Source organism: Mirounga leonina, unplaced genomic scaffold (genome assembly GCF_011800145.1).
Source record: "Mirounga leonina isolate KUSES-001 unplaced genomic scaffold, KU_Mleo_1.0 Mir_165, whole genome shotgun sequence".
NCBI lineage: Eukaryota > Metazoa > Chordata > Mammalia > Carnivora > Phocidae > Mirounga > Mirounga leonina.
Window position 1 is genome coordinate 18,022,377 of NW_023270415.1, and position 14,192 is coordinate 18,036,568.

Below are 14,192 nucleotides of genomic sequence, written 5' to 3' on the forward strand. Positions count from 1 at the left end.
CTACAGTAGTGTTGTGGGGCAAACGCAACCCTGCTCTGCTTCCAAATGCTAACCACTTTATACCACGAGCACTGAATCATGTCATTTTTAGTTTTCCATTCATCTTCTTTACCTCTCTTTAACTGGAAAAAAGGGAGACAAATAAAATGCAACTTCTATATTTAAAGAATGAGTAATAAGAAACTGTAAAGTGTGACCTCAGCTGACTTGGAGATTAATGGGAATGCAAATAAATAAATAAATAAATAAAGTAAGTAAGTGGACTTGGAAAATGTGTGGAAAGGAAATTTCTCTGTACCCAGAATCTGCCAATTTCTTAACTCTCTATCTATAAACACAAAAGCCAAAACGTTGCTGATGGAAAAAAAGTAGAAAACTTCAAATAACACTAAATGAAGCATAGTTGTTCCCCGAAATTATTAGGATACTTATTTCACTTCCCTGAGTTTCCAATTTACACCCAGCCACAGGCCCACCAGGCCATTCCTGGGGTGACTCTTACTCCCCTGGCTGTCCAGCGGTCCCGCTCGCTGGGCACGTCAGGGTCGTCTCCGCCGGGCGGCCGGGCGCGTTGGCCCACGCGGCTCTTGGGCCCCAGGGCAGCAGTCACTGCCCGCTGAGCAGCCGAGAAACACCGAGGAGCCCGAGCCTCTAGACAGGATCCACCGGTGTCCCCTGAACTTTGCGCACGCGGCGAAGCTGGAGGCAGACCGCGCGCTGTGGGAAGAGATTTCCGCGGCGGGGCGGCGGCGCGCCTGAGCAGGGGCCGCCCAGCCCGCGGCTCCAGCCCGGCGCCGGCAGCCCCAGCTTCGGCGCGGGCGCCCTCCCGCCGCGCTGCCGGCCGCCCCGCTCTCCCGGACCGCCCGGCACACTGCGGGAGGAGCCGCCGGCCGCCGTGACGCGCCAAGGAGGAAGCGGCGGCGCCCGGCGGCCCTGCGGGGAAGGAGGAAACGCGAGTGCGCTCGGCTCCGCGCCCGCTGCGCCAGGAGACTGCACCGTGGAGCGGGGTAGGTGCGGGGTTGGCAGGGACCCGAGGCGGGTGGGCCGGCCGCAGGGTCCGTGCGCGTCCGGGCCGCAGTCGGAGGCCCCGGGTGGGTGAGACGGGGCGGGGCGAGCGGTGCCCGGGCCTTGACTGCTGCCTCTTCTCGGAGCAAACGTGACTTTCCTGGGTCTTTTGGCAGCTCCCCTGACCCTCAGCCCGAAAACCTCCGAGTTGGTGGAAGGGGAGAAGCAATACCCCCGCCCCGCCCCCGACTCTAAGAGTTTGTGGTCTGTGTTTCCTTGAGGTGAATTCAGATTCTGCTTTTTGATTCCTAAACGCTCGAGCCGTGTCGGTGGACGGACATTGTTAACCCAGTGCGCAGCTTCCCAGCTTAGAGGAGCCGGGAACTGGGGGGGTAGGAGACCCCCACCTGAGGCCGAAAGAGGGCGCGGGTCACCTGCGAGGATTGGGGATGGAGGAGGCCCCGGGAGTGGAGGGCACGGGAATCATTAACCTGTTGCCAGCGGACTGAAATCTGAGGCTAATGGGTTACTAACCTTAGGTTCTCTGTGATTTAAACCCTTTCCGTCTCTTTTAAAGCGAATTTGGCTCTGTTGATTCCCACAGCTTTAGTGTTGATATGTACCATCTAGAATGCTTTGAGATTTTTAGATTTGTCATTTTTAGTGGTGGTTGGTTGGGAAGATAGAAAAGAGAAAGAATTTATCTCTTGAGACTTAAACTCTTTCCTCACTGAATTTTGCACAGTGATTTCTGAACCGTGAGTAGAATTTTGGTCCTCCGCAAGAGACTATGTGCTTGAGCTGCAGGTACACTTGAGCTGCAGAAATAGATATAGAGCACTATAGTTCCCAAATCTTTATTTAAGACTATTAGACTGTTGTGTGTTTTGATTCTCTACTTTGTCTCTAGGTTGAGGATTTACCCAAGCAATCTGGGAAGTGACTTATTTATTTAATAAACACTCAAATGGTTCTTACCACGTGCTTGGGCTCCTTCTTACTGTTTTATAAATATTAATTCAAATTGTTAGCGCAAAATATTAAATTATAGCGGTTCCAGCAGTGAAGAGGCTGTGTACACTTCAGTTCCCCAATGTCATTGCAAGAGCTAGAAACATTAGAGGAAGTTTCAGGCATATTTTAGGACTGGGTGTGCCTTCTGGCGCACTTGGCTACCACTCCTGTAAGACAAGCCGCCACCCCTTCACTCCCTGGGGGAAGGGAATCTGGAGCTATGGGAATGAGACCTCTTCCTTGCAGATCTGCGCCTGATCCCTAGCATCATCTGTAAGACAGTCTTTCTTATCCATAGTGCCCATCATTAGCTAACTCTGGAGAGACCAGAACTTCCCCCTTTTTCAACTGCCACTACATGGAGCCTAATTTTGTTTTTAAAAGGAGCTTTGTTCCTAATCTGTTTGACAGTTGATGAAACCATAGTTTAGTGAAATGTACTATAAAATAGACTGTTTTTGCTTGTACACGTCAACATAAATAATGCTTTGTAATTTTACTGCCATTTGCTGTTAGTAACGTTGAGTTGATAGATCAACCTGGTAGGTGTCCATTTTGTGATTTGCAGACATAGAGAGAGAATATTTTTCCAAAATAAAGTACCCTCTTCAAATGAGTCCTTGGCCTGATGGTCAGATTGGAAGAGACCCAAAATGGTGAATCATGGTTCTTGTCATTATGGTGATTATCAATTTGATGTCAAAATCTGCATGTCATACTAGCTTTCTCTTTCTAGCTTTCTCTATTTCCCATTTAAGTTTCCAGAGAGATGATTAAATGAGACTCTGGGCCTTATTTAATAGGATTATGAGGTGTCTCCTGGAAGCAGGAAGGCTCGCTTTTCCTCTGATATAACTTACGGTACAACAAACAGTGGCGTTCATGAATTCAGTTAAGCGAAATGACGACTAACGCTTTCATGGTTTACAGAGTGCTTCCAGATATATTTGTGAAGTTGGCAGCCATTTTTTATTCCCGTTTTTACAGATGAGGAAACTGAGGCATAGAAATGTAAAATGTTTTAGCCAGGATTGTACAGCTGGTGGGAGAGAGAGCTTGAATAGAGAGCAGATGTGTGGACAGTGCCTGGCATGTGCCAGCCAGTAATAAACATTGTGGAATGAATGATTCCAAATGACTTCAGATTTCTTGCTCTTTCCAAACATTATGATTCTCAAATACTGTAATTGATTTATGCCTAAGAGATTTCTGGGCCTATACCAATGTCTCTCAGTTATTTCAAACAGTATCTGATATAATAAACATCTTTTCGACAGAAGAGATGAGAATGCCCTTTGGACTCATTTCTTAGGATTTGTCAACTCTGGTTTTTGAAAAAAGCAGTAAGCTGGTTATTTTGTTCTCTTCTCAAACATCTTTCTTTTTTCCTCTGATTTGAAGATAGTTTAGATTAGACATATGGTTTCATTGTTTGTGTCGACACCCTCCTTATCTCTCCCCGCTCACTGAAATTCATTTTTAAGGACTACAAATCACTGTAGGTTTTCAGTGTCAGTGAACTCAATTAAGCTACTTAGATTTATGATCAGGTTCAAACACAATGATCATAGGTATTGTCAAGTTTTTTTGAAGCATCTGACACTACTACTACTGTGTTCTTTGAAATGTTTTAAGTACGTTAGTATAAAGGGTCTCTTTTTAAAAAGTTTTATTTATTTAAGCAATCTCTACACCCAGCAGGGGGCTGGAACTCACGACCCCAAGATCAAGAGTCACATGCTTTCTGACCAAGCCAGCCAGGTGCCCCTAAAGGTTCTTTTATTTTTATTTATTTATTTATTTTTTTAAAGATTTTATTTATTTATTTGACAGAGAGACACAGCGAGAAAGGGAACACAAGCAGGGGGAGTGGGAGAGGGAGAAGCAGGCTTCCCGTGGAGCAGGGAGCCCGATGCGGGTCTCGATGCGGGACTTGATCCCAGGACACTGGGATCATGACCTGAGCCAAAGGCAGACGCTTAACAACTGAGCCACCCAGGCACCCCTAAAGGGTCTTTAAAAAAAAAAAAAAAAAAAAAAACCCTCAACTATTTATATCCTTCTAGTATAATCTCTGTTTCCTAAAGTATGTGACCTGCAGAGAGTTAACCTACAATTAGGGGGGAAACTATGGCCATTACCTGCAGGGAGGAATTGAGAAGGGTATCATGGAAAAAAGAGAGATAGGGTGGCCTTTCCCATGAGGGATATTAGGTGGTAAGAAGCTCTTAATGAAGCCAGACTGAGTCATCTGCCTGTCAACATTCTTCTGTGTGGGGGTGGAATAAAATACTTTTGAAAACTGTCTTGTGTCAGAAACCACTTTACCTTTTCCAATCCTCATATTTTCTCTCTCTCTTTTTAATTCATGTAAATTACTGACTAAACTGCTGATTCATGAAACTCAAATTATGTAACATGTTATTCCTGACAGAAACAGCTCCCATGTTATTTTAAGGGATTCAAGGCTTCTGTTTTCCTTTACCTATTCCATTCCTTATGGTGGCATCTTTGTTCTCGTTTCACTTTTTTTTTTTCCTTTCTATTTCATGGAGAAAAGTAAATCTAAGAGGTGCTGATTCCACATCTTGAAGTTCAAGTCAAAGTAATTTTAACTCAGTACTAACTTTGAGTTAATTGTCATTGCTGAGGAAGACGACGTGGAAATCAAATGTGGAGGGCTGAGTCAGAGCATGGATAAGTAAAATTTTATTACCTCTCTGAAGCTGAGCCAGGGGATTTTCAAAGGGAATTGGGGCAGTGTACAATATCCTTGCCCTTGTCTAGTTTCCCAGGGCCTCTCCTCTTTCCCACAGGTCCTGAATACCTGTCTTGGTCCATCTCCTTGTAGCCACTATTTCTTCTATTATTCAAAACCAAAATCTGTTTTCCTAGGGTGGGGATGGGGGTGAGTGAAAGGAGGGTGAAGGGAATTGTTGTAAGGTAAGGGATTGATACTGTGTAAGAGGGAAGACAGGAGATGTGTGGGTGAAGTAAGAGATATTTAGTGAATTCTCATGGTGGATTTGTGCAGAGTACTGGCTTCCCCCAGTGGGGCCATAAATACAGGGAAAACCTACATGGGATCAAAGAATGTCTGGCAAGGATTAAAAACATCTACCGGTGTGTGATATTGGCAGGCAGAGCTCCTTTGTAGCACCAAGTGTGGAGGGGTCGTTCTAGTTAGCTGTTGCTTCAGGCCACCATATGAGTTTGCAGATAATTAAAATGTAGAGGGCTGGTTTTGTGGCTTTTAACTTGAGAATAGGAATGATCTGACAGGCTTTTGGTTGAATAAAGGCCTGGATTTTTACTTTTTTAAAGGCATACATTTTTTGGAGAATGTCTATAGTGTTGAGATAATGTTACTCCTTTTACTGTTTTGTGATTTTAAATAAATGACATTTGTATTTACATTGCATATAATAATGAATATGATTCAGGTTAAGTGCTTCCATTCAGGGTCCTGATATATTTGCTATGCCAGTCAATACCAAACTTTTTTTTTTCCTATAGGTAAAATAGACTTCATATGTAATATATTCATTCATACACAAAATTGGTCTCGTTGATGGACTAGACATTCCACAGACAGCTGGATGAAATGTCCTCAGGTACAGTGAGGCTTCACTAGGACTTGACTAATTGCTTGAGTTAAAAAATGAGAAGGACCTTTATTACTCTAATTATTTACCTCACTGTTTTTAAAATAAAAATAGATTAAAGTTAACTTAAAATGATCTGGTTTCCAACTCAGTGTGCATATATGCAGACAAACATACATATAGGACCAAGTGTATAGCCCATATAATCTAATACACATGCATGTTATATATATGACTAGCCAAGAAGGAATATAAGAATCATATCCTTAGTTTCATATCCAAGAAAACACTATACATCCTCTCTTTCCCCCATTTTAATTTTATTATTGTCTCAAATTTTCTAAATGTTTTTTTTATTTTATTTTATTTATTTATTTGACAGAGAGAGACACAGCGAGAGAGGGAACACAAGCAGGGGGAGTGGGAGAGGGAGAAGCAGGCTTCCCGCGGAGCAGGGAGCCCGATGCGGGGCTCAATCCCAGGACCCTGGGATCATGACCTGAGCTGAAGGCAGACGCCTAACGACTGAGCCACCCAGGCACCCCCTAAATGTTATTTTTAATTACAAAGGTATGCATGCCCTTAAATTCAAGCAACTGAGAAATATGTTAAGTAAAAAAATGAGTCCTCTCCACTCTAATCTTACCCACAAAGATAACCACTCTCAATTTTTATATCCTTATAGACTTTTCCTCATGTTTATATAAATTTGTATATCTATAAATGTATGTTGAGGTTTTGTATTGTTTTTAAAGATTTTGTTTATTTGTCAGAGAGAGAGTGTGTGTGAGCACAAGCAGCAGGGAGCAGCAGGCAGAGGGAGAAGCAGGCTCCCTGCTGAGCAAGGAGCCAGATGTGGGACTAGATCCCAGGACTCTGGGATCATGACCTGAGCTGGATGCAGATGCTTAACCAACTGAGCCACCCAGGCATCCTGTGTACATTGAGTTTTTTTTAAATGGGAATCATTCTACCCAATTTGTTCTTTTGTTTCTTGTTTAACACTTTATTGTGTACATCTGTAGATCTACATAAATTTTGACAGCTAGTGTTCCACTTCATAGCTAATGACTTATCCATTTTCTAGCTCCATTACTTCTATGTTCTCTCTTTTGTGTCTTTTAAAATATATTTAAATCACCAAAGTAATACATTTTTTTCCAAGAAAAATTTAAAGAAAAAGAAACTAAGAATCACCAATAAATCTACCATCCATTAATAATCACTATTAGTATTTTAGAGTACATCTTTCTAAACTTCTGTGTGTATCCATATTTTCAATGCCATTTAAAAAATTTCTCTTATACAGGCTTGCTTTGTTGGCTAGAGAATCATGTTTATGTAGCCAACCAACATCATGGATTCTATGCATGTTTGAACCAGTTATTTTACAGTTTCCTGGCCACCAGCCATACCCTAAACCTGGATAACACTCATGGAAATTTATACTACTGCTCATCAAGGGGATGAGGTGAGGGTAATGGGTGGACTGATAAATCCATCCAGATCAGCATAAATCCTTCTAATGGAGGTCAGTCAATACTTGTATTTTAAGCACATCCTAAATACAAGATGTTTAAGAAGAGAGACGATGGAATACCCACATGTGATTGTGATCACTGCAGGAGAAGCAGAAGTAATGGATTTGATCCAAGGAAAAGTGTTAAATTCAGTTAAAAATGAGAAGAGCTGAACTTTAGATGTTTTGAAACAGTCTCCTAATGATAAGCACATGGTTTGGAGTCCTTGGTTTAACAAAGCTCCCACCAATGGTAGGAGTAGATGACCTTGAAGTTCCTTGTGATCCTATTCTATTATAGCCTGTCTCAGAGTTAGTGGCTTAGTATAATTTCATGCATACAACTGCCTAGTTGCATACTAACTCCACCAGTCTTTCCAGACGGCACCCGTCCAGGCAAGCATCTCTCCACCCACCGAGCACGTCCAGAGCTATCTCCCACACGTTCCTCCTATGTCCCCTTGCTGCCTTTCCCCCTTTCTGAACGTTTAGTAGCCTTTTGACCTTTTTCTTTTTCCCTTTTCTTACAGCTTTTGCTTTAAGGAAATTTCTGTTCTTTCTCCATCCCACTCTCTTCATTTTGGTCTTGAGCAAAAAGGTACTAATCATGGTGATACAGTTAAGAACAAGCCTTTAATAAGGGAAAGGAAAGCTTTTAGTTTGGGAGGCAAGGTAGACATTATAAAGAATAGTGGTTTCAACCTTCAAAGCCCTTGAGAATACCCAGTAATTCCTTTCAAAATTTCCACAGACGTCTCCACCCACCTCCTCTTCTGTAAATAAGCTGGTTTTCCTTAAGCATTGGCATGTGTAATACAATTTAAAACTGTTTATAATGGGGGGGAGAGTTCATGTTATTGCAGTAGCATTGTTTTGTGCTACTTTTTCCCCATTGAAGATGTTAGCTATGTTATGGATTGAATAGACTGTTTTAGATAAGCTGACTCTTCCCTTCAGAAAATACATCTAGTTCTAGATATCTGGTTTAAAGCAATCTCTTTGGTTTTAAGTAAGTTGAAGACTAAGAAGGCTATTTTAGATTAAAGGTTAGTAATCTTTGAGAAGTGGTATGTCAAGATTCCAAACCCTTTCCTTTCAGATTTTCATCAGCTGAGATAGACATTAGTGAGAAGCATAGATCAGCCTTTCATCCTTAGGAGTCAGAGAAGAAGCAATACTGGTTGCAAGAATGTTAGGTTGCCCCTGGAGACTCTCTCAAGTCAGGCCCAGGTAGCTGGCTTCATGTCAACATAGCTCACCTGTAAAGGTGCTTTGGCCAGACGGCTTGAGGAGCTTCACACCAAGACAATAGCTGCTTAAGCTACACTGAGAGTAAAGGCCTATTTTTTTCATAAATATTAATGAAAAAGGTTTTGAAAAGACATTTTTATTCAGCTTTCAAACAACATGATGCTAAAATTGATGCTGGCTTAAGCATGAAAGTTCTATATCATGCACTTATTTGAACGGGATTGGTAAACATTTAGAAATTAAGACTTTGCCATAATTTTAAAAAATTGTTCTTATTTTTGTAGTTCTTTGTGTACATAGTTGGTATTTAATCCATTCTGACATAAATAGCTCTCTTTTCTGATTGATCTCCTGTTACCCCTACTCTCTCTTCTCATGAATATTTGGTTAAAGTTTTTTTGTCTGTAAGGGAGTGATTTCTTTTTAATTAATGAAAGATAAGACACTCAAATGTCTTAGCAGAGAACATTTTTAAAGAGATTTATAAGACTAAGCTACCTTTTCTCCTTGAGTTTTGTTTCCTCCTTTAGATTTCCTTGATTTCTGCTTCCCACTGATATTAACATCATTTATGTTTCGCCTTTTAAAGGTCCACTCATGTATGAACAAAAGTCCCTGTCCTATTGAATTTATTTGTTGCTTTCATTGGATATTTAGGATTAAAAATTTGCCTTTGGGGGGATGCCTGGATGGCTCAGTCGGTTAGGTGTCTGCCTTCAGCTCAGGTCATGATCCCAGGGTCCTGGGATCCAGTTCCACATCCGGCTCCCTGCTTCTCCTTCTGCCTGCTGCTCCCCCTGCTTGTGCTCGCCGTCTCTCTCTCTCGCTGACAAATAAATAAAATATTTTTTAAAAATTTGCCTTTGGGATGCAGGATGGTATTGATAAATTGCTACTTTTGTGTAGAAAAATAAGGAAAGAAAAAGGATATATTTTTGCTTTGCTTGTCTAAGCATAGAGAGACTCTGGAAGGCTACTAAGAATTTTTTTTTTTTAAGATTTTATTTATTTGACAGAGATAGTGAGAGCAGGAACACAAGCAGGGGGAGTGGGAGAGGGAGAAGCAGGCTTCCCGCCGAGTGGGGAGCCCGATGCGGGGCTCGAACCCAGGACCCTGGGATCATGACCTGAGCCGAAGGCAGACGCTTAACGACTGAGCCACCCAGGCACCCCAAGGCTACTAAGAAATTAACAGTGCTTATCTATTTGGCATTGGGTGGCGAGAGCTGGGTGGGTAGGGACACGGGTCAAAGCAGACTTTTCACTATGTCTTTTTTATATTTTCTTGGTTTGAACCATATCAATATGTAACCCATTGTAAAAATCATTTTAAAAATCATGTCTATTGGTTTCCTGACTTTTATAGAAAATAAATCTGTCCTTTTCTATTTTCCCTTTTCCATATGTCTTTAAGAAAGTTGTTTTATTTTTTCCAATAACATGATTTTATATATTTTATTTATTTTTTTAAAGTTTTATTTTAATTCCAGTTAGCATACAGTGTTATATTCATTTCAGGTGTACAATATAGCGATTCAGCAATTTTATACATTACTCACTGCTCGTCATGACACGTGTACTCTTTAGTTCCCATCACCTATTTAACCCACCCTCCACCCACCTTCCTTCTGGTAACCACCTCTGTAGTTAAGAGTCTGTTTTTTGATTTCTCTCTCTCTCTCAAAAGTTGTTGTTTTAAATCTTTTTAAAATAATCCTTGTGTAGTCTAGTTTCAAAGGACTAGCAGTATTTTTTGGGAATCTTGACCTGTTCCCTTCTGTTTTCTCAAGTGCGGTGTCTTAAGATTCAGTATGAAGCCTTCTCTTTTTTTTTTTTTTTTTAAGATTTTATTAATTTATTTGATAGAGATAGTGAGAGCAGGAACACAAGCAGGAGGAGTGGGAGAGGAAGAAGCAGACTTCCCGTGGAGCAGGGAGCCTGATGCGGGGCTCAATCCCAGGACCCTGGGATCATGACCTGAGCCGAAGGCAGACGCTTAACGACTGAGCCACCCAGGTGCCCCAGTATGAAGCCTTCTCTTAAGAAATTCTAATACTGCAAATACAGCCAAGCCTTAAGTTCTTGTTGGCTTATTTGATGAATCACTTAACTGAAATTGTCTGCAATATTCTGCCAACTGGATACTCAGTTGTTTCCTAATAAAACTGCCAGACAGTAACAACATAATTAATGCAAAGTTAGTTGATTTTTCCCCCCCATGGTATCTTGTATCTTATCATCATGGTTATAATTTACCTACTTAAGAGTATATTAGTTTGAAACTTGTAGAAAATAAAGGTTGGTTTCCTTTAATATTAAATAATACTGCCCTTTTTAATACACACTAAGCCAAATAGTTTCTTTCATCTGGACTTTTGTAGTTTTTGTCATTTGTGACCTGTATTTTACTTTGTGGAGAGCAAAGAGAAATGAACTAATATTTGTTGAGGGGCGCCTGGGTGGCTCAGTGGGTTAAGCATCTGCCTTCGGCTCAGGTCATGATCCCAGGGTCCTGGGATCGAGTCCCGTGTTGGGTTCCCTGCTCCACAGGGAGTCTGCTTCTCCCTCTGCCTCTGCCCCTTCCCCTGCATATGCTCTCCCCTCCCTCTGTCAAATAAATAAATAAAATCTTAAAAAAAAAAGAGAACTAATATTTGTTGAGTATCTACCACATACTAGGTACTTTAAGACATTATTATTTTATAAAGATTTATTTATTTATTTGAGAGAGAGAGTGATTGCGTGCAAGCAGAGGGAGGGGCAAAGGGAGAGGGAGACAAGCAGACTCCGTGCTAAGCAGAGCTGGACAGCACATGGCCCTATCCCAGGACCCTGAGATCATGACCTGAGCTGAAATCAAGAGTCTGAAGCTTAACCAATTGAGCCACCCAGGCACCCAAGACATTATTTTACTAAATGTTCAGAATAACTCTGGGGAGTAGGTGAGTAGTTTTATTTTACAGATGAGCAAATTGGGGCTCAGTGAGGTTTTGAAGGGAGCTGTATGCAGGCAACACAGGGCAGAGCTGATCTGAACATTTCTACCTGGATTTATTAGGAGGTCTCCTATGCCTTTGAGGAGTGGGTAAAGGCTGACTCGGCTTAAACCCCTCATCTGAAAGAACTGGCAGAATTGATTTACAGATAACTCAGATTACCATCTGCTGTTGAGGTAGTGGTTAGATGAGTTTGAGGACTGGCTTTTCAGTTTTACCTTATTATTCTGAGATTACATTGTTTTAATTTAGTAACTGGTGCCAGACTTCAAGAAGAAAGCTGACTGAAAATGTTTTAAATATCACATATTTCTTGCTTAATAGAAAAGGGCTTAAAATTCTAAATTTAATTACTGAATGGGTTAAATTCTGAATATATAGGGTTTGAATGTCTTATGTTAGTATCTGCAGAGGTGTTAAACTTGTACTATTAGCAACCAATGCCCAGTGAACTTTGCCAACTCTAACAAATGCTGTTGTCATGCTCTTGTCTAAAATCACTTGAAGATGATACTTAGCACCACTTATATAAATCTGGAGATAAAGCCATCAGCAGGTACAGTCTATCATGATGATGATCTTTGATGGATGTTAGCTAATGTAGGTATATCATGTGTCTTGGCTGTTACTGGGATGAGCTCCTGTTTAACCAAGTAAGAATGAAAGAACATTTTATGTCTCAATTCATATTATTCCATTATCTAACGTATTTATGTTCTGGGCAAAGATGGTAAGAAAGATATTGAGGAAATTCAAGTGATTAGAAAATTTTAAAAGGAAATAAAAGGTCACAGTGAATGAAGAGGACAGAATAAACCCATCCTCAACATACTCTGGAATCTGTTACACTTAATACTTTAAAAAATTTTTTAAATCTTTATATACTTTCCCCATTGAATTATCTTGGCATCCATGTAAAAAATCAACTGACCACAAATGTAAAGGTATATTTCTGCACTCTCATTTTTATTCTTTTTTTTTTTTTTTTAAGATTTTATTTATTTGACAGAGACACAGCGAGAGAAGGAACACAAGCAGGGGGAGTGGGAGAGGGAGAAGCAGGCTTCCTGCGGAGCAGGGAGCCCGATGTGGGACTCGATCCCAGGACTCTGGGATCATGACCCGAACCGAAGGCAGACGCTTAATGACTGAGCCACCCAGGTGCCCTCTCATTTTTATTCTAATACCAGTGCTACACTGTCTTAATTAGCTTAGCGTGGCTTTGTAGTAAGTTCTAAAATCAGGAAGTGTGAGTCCTCCAACTTTGTTCTTTTTCAAGATTGCACTGACTATTTTGGGGCTATTGCATTTCCATACGAATCTTAGAATCTGCTTGTCAATTTATGAAAAAATGGCAACTGGGATTTTGATAGGGATTGCATTGAATCTGTAGATCGATTTGGAGAATATTGCCATCTTAATGATATTTTGTGTTCAGATCCATGAACATGAGTTGTTTTTCTATTTACTAAGATCTTTTCTAGTTTTTCAACAATGTTTTATAGTTCTCAGTGTAAGTCTTGTGCTTCTTTTGTCAAAATTTATTCCTAAATATTTTATTCTTTTTGATACTGTTGTAAATGGAATTGTTTTCTTAATTCATTTTGTTTGCTCATTGCTACTGTAGAGAAATACAAGTGATTTTTTTTACTGAGGTATAATTGACTTAATGTTTTATTAGTACAATTGGTTTTTTTTTTTTTTTAAGATTTTATTTATGGGGTGCTTGGGTGGCTCAGTCAGTTAAGCGTCTGCCTTCGGCTCAGGTCATGACCCCAGGGTTCTGGAATTGAGCCCGCATCGGGCTCCCTGCTCAGTGGGCAAGCCTGCTTCTCCCTCTCCCTCTGCTGCTCCCCCTGCTTGTGTTCTCTCTCTATATATATAAAATCTTAAAGATTTTATTTATTTATTTGACAGAGAAAGAGAGAGTGAGAGAGAGCACAAGCAGGGGGAGAGGCAGAGGGAGAGAGACAAGCAGACTCCCTGCTGAGCAAGGAGCCTGACGCGGGACTTGATCCCAGGACCCTGGGATCATGCCTTGGGCTGAAGGCAGACGCTTAACTGACTGAGCCACCAAGGCACCCAGTACAATTGATTTTTATTTTTTTAAAGATTTTATTTATTTGACAGAGAGAGACACAGCGAGAGATGGAACACAAGCAGGGGGAGTGGGAGAGGGAGAAGCAGGCTTCCCACTGAGCAATTCCTCTTCCCGCTGAGCAGGGAGCCCAACTCTGGCTCAGTCCCAGGACCCTGGGATCATGACCTGAGCTGAAGGCAACTGTTTAACCAACTGAGCCACCAAGGTGCCCCATGATTTTTAAATATTGACCTTGTATTTTTTTTTTAAAGATTTTATTTATTTGCTAGAGAGAGAGAGAGCATGGGTGAGAGTGAGCGAGAGTACGAGCAGGGGGAGCTGCAGGCAGAGGGAGAAGCAGGCTCCCTGCTGAGCAAGGAGCCCGATGTGGGACTTGATCCCAGGACCCTGAGATCATGACCTGAGCCGAAGGCAGCCACTTAACCGACTGAGCCACCCAGGCGTCCCTGACCTTGTATTTTTAATCTTGCTGAATTTACATATTAGTTTGAGTAGTTTTTTGGTGGATTCATTAGGATTTTCTATATACAAGATCATATTATCTGCACATAGAGATAGTTTTACTTCTTCCTTATCAATCTAAATGCCTTTTATAATTTTTTCTTTCCTAATTGCTCTGGCTACAACCTCCACTACAATGTTGAACGGAGGTGAAGAGAGCCGATATCCTTGTCTTCTTCCTGATAACAGGGGAAGAGCAT

At 41.2% G+C, this 14,192-nt stretch overlaps 1 protein-coding gene across 1 annotated transcript in view; it reads left to right on the forward strand.

The window, feature by feature from the left end:
* Positions 1-806: 806 nt before the first annotated feature.
* The window catches only part of LOC118014888 (serine/threonine-protein kinase Sgk3), a 134,595-nt gene continuing 121,209 nt past the window's right edge, over positions 807-14,192 (forward strand). The window contains exon 1 of the mRNA XM_035011268.1: positions 807-1,007. The gene's annotated coding sequence lies outside the window, so the exon portion shown is untranslated. The remainder of the gene's footprint in view (positions 1,008-14,192) is intronic.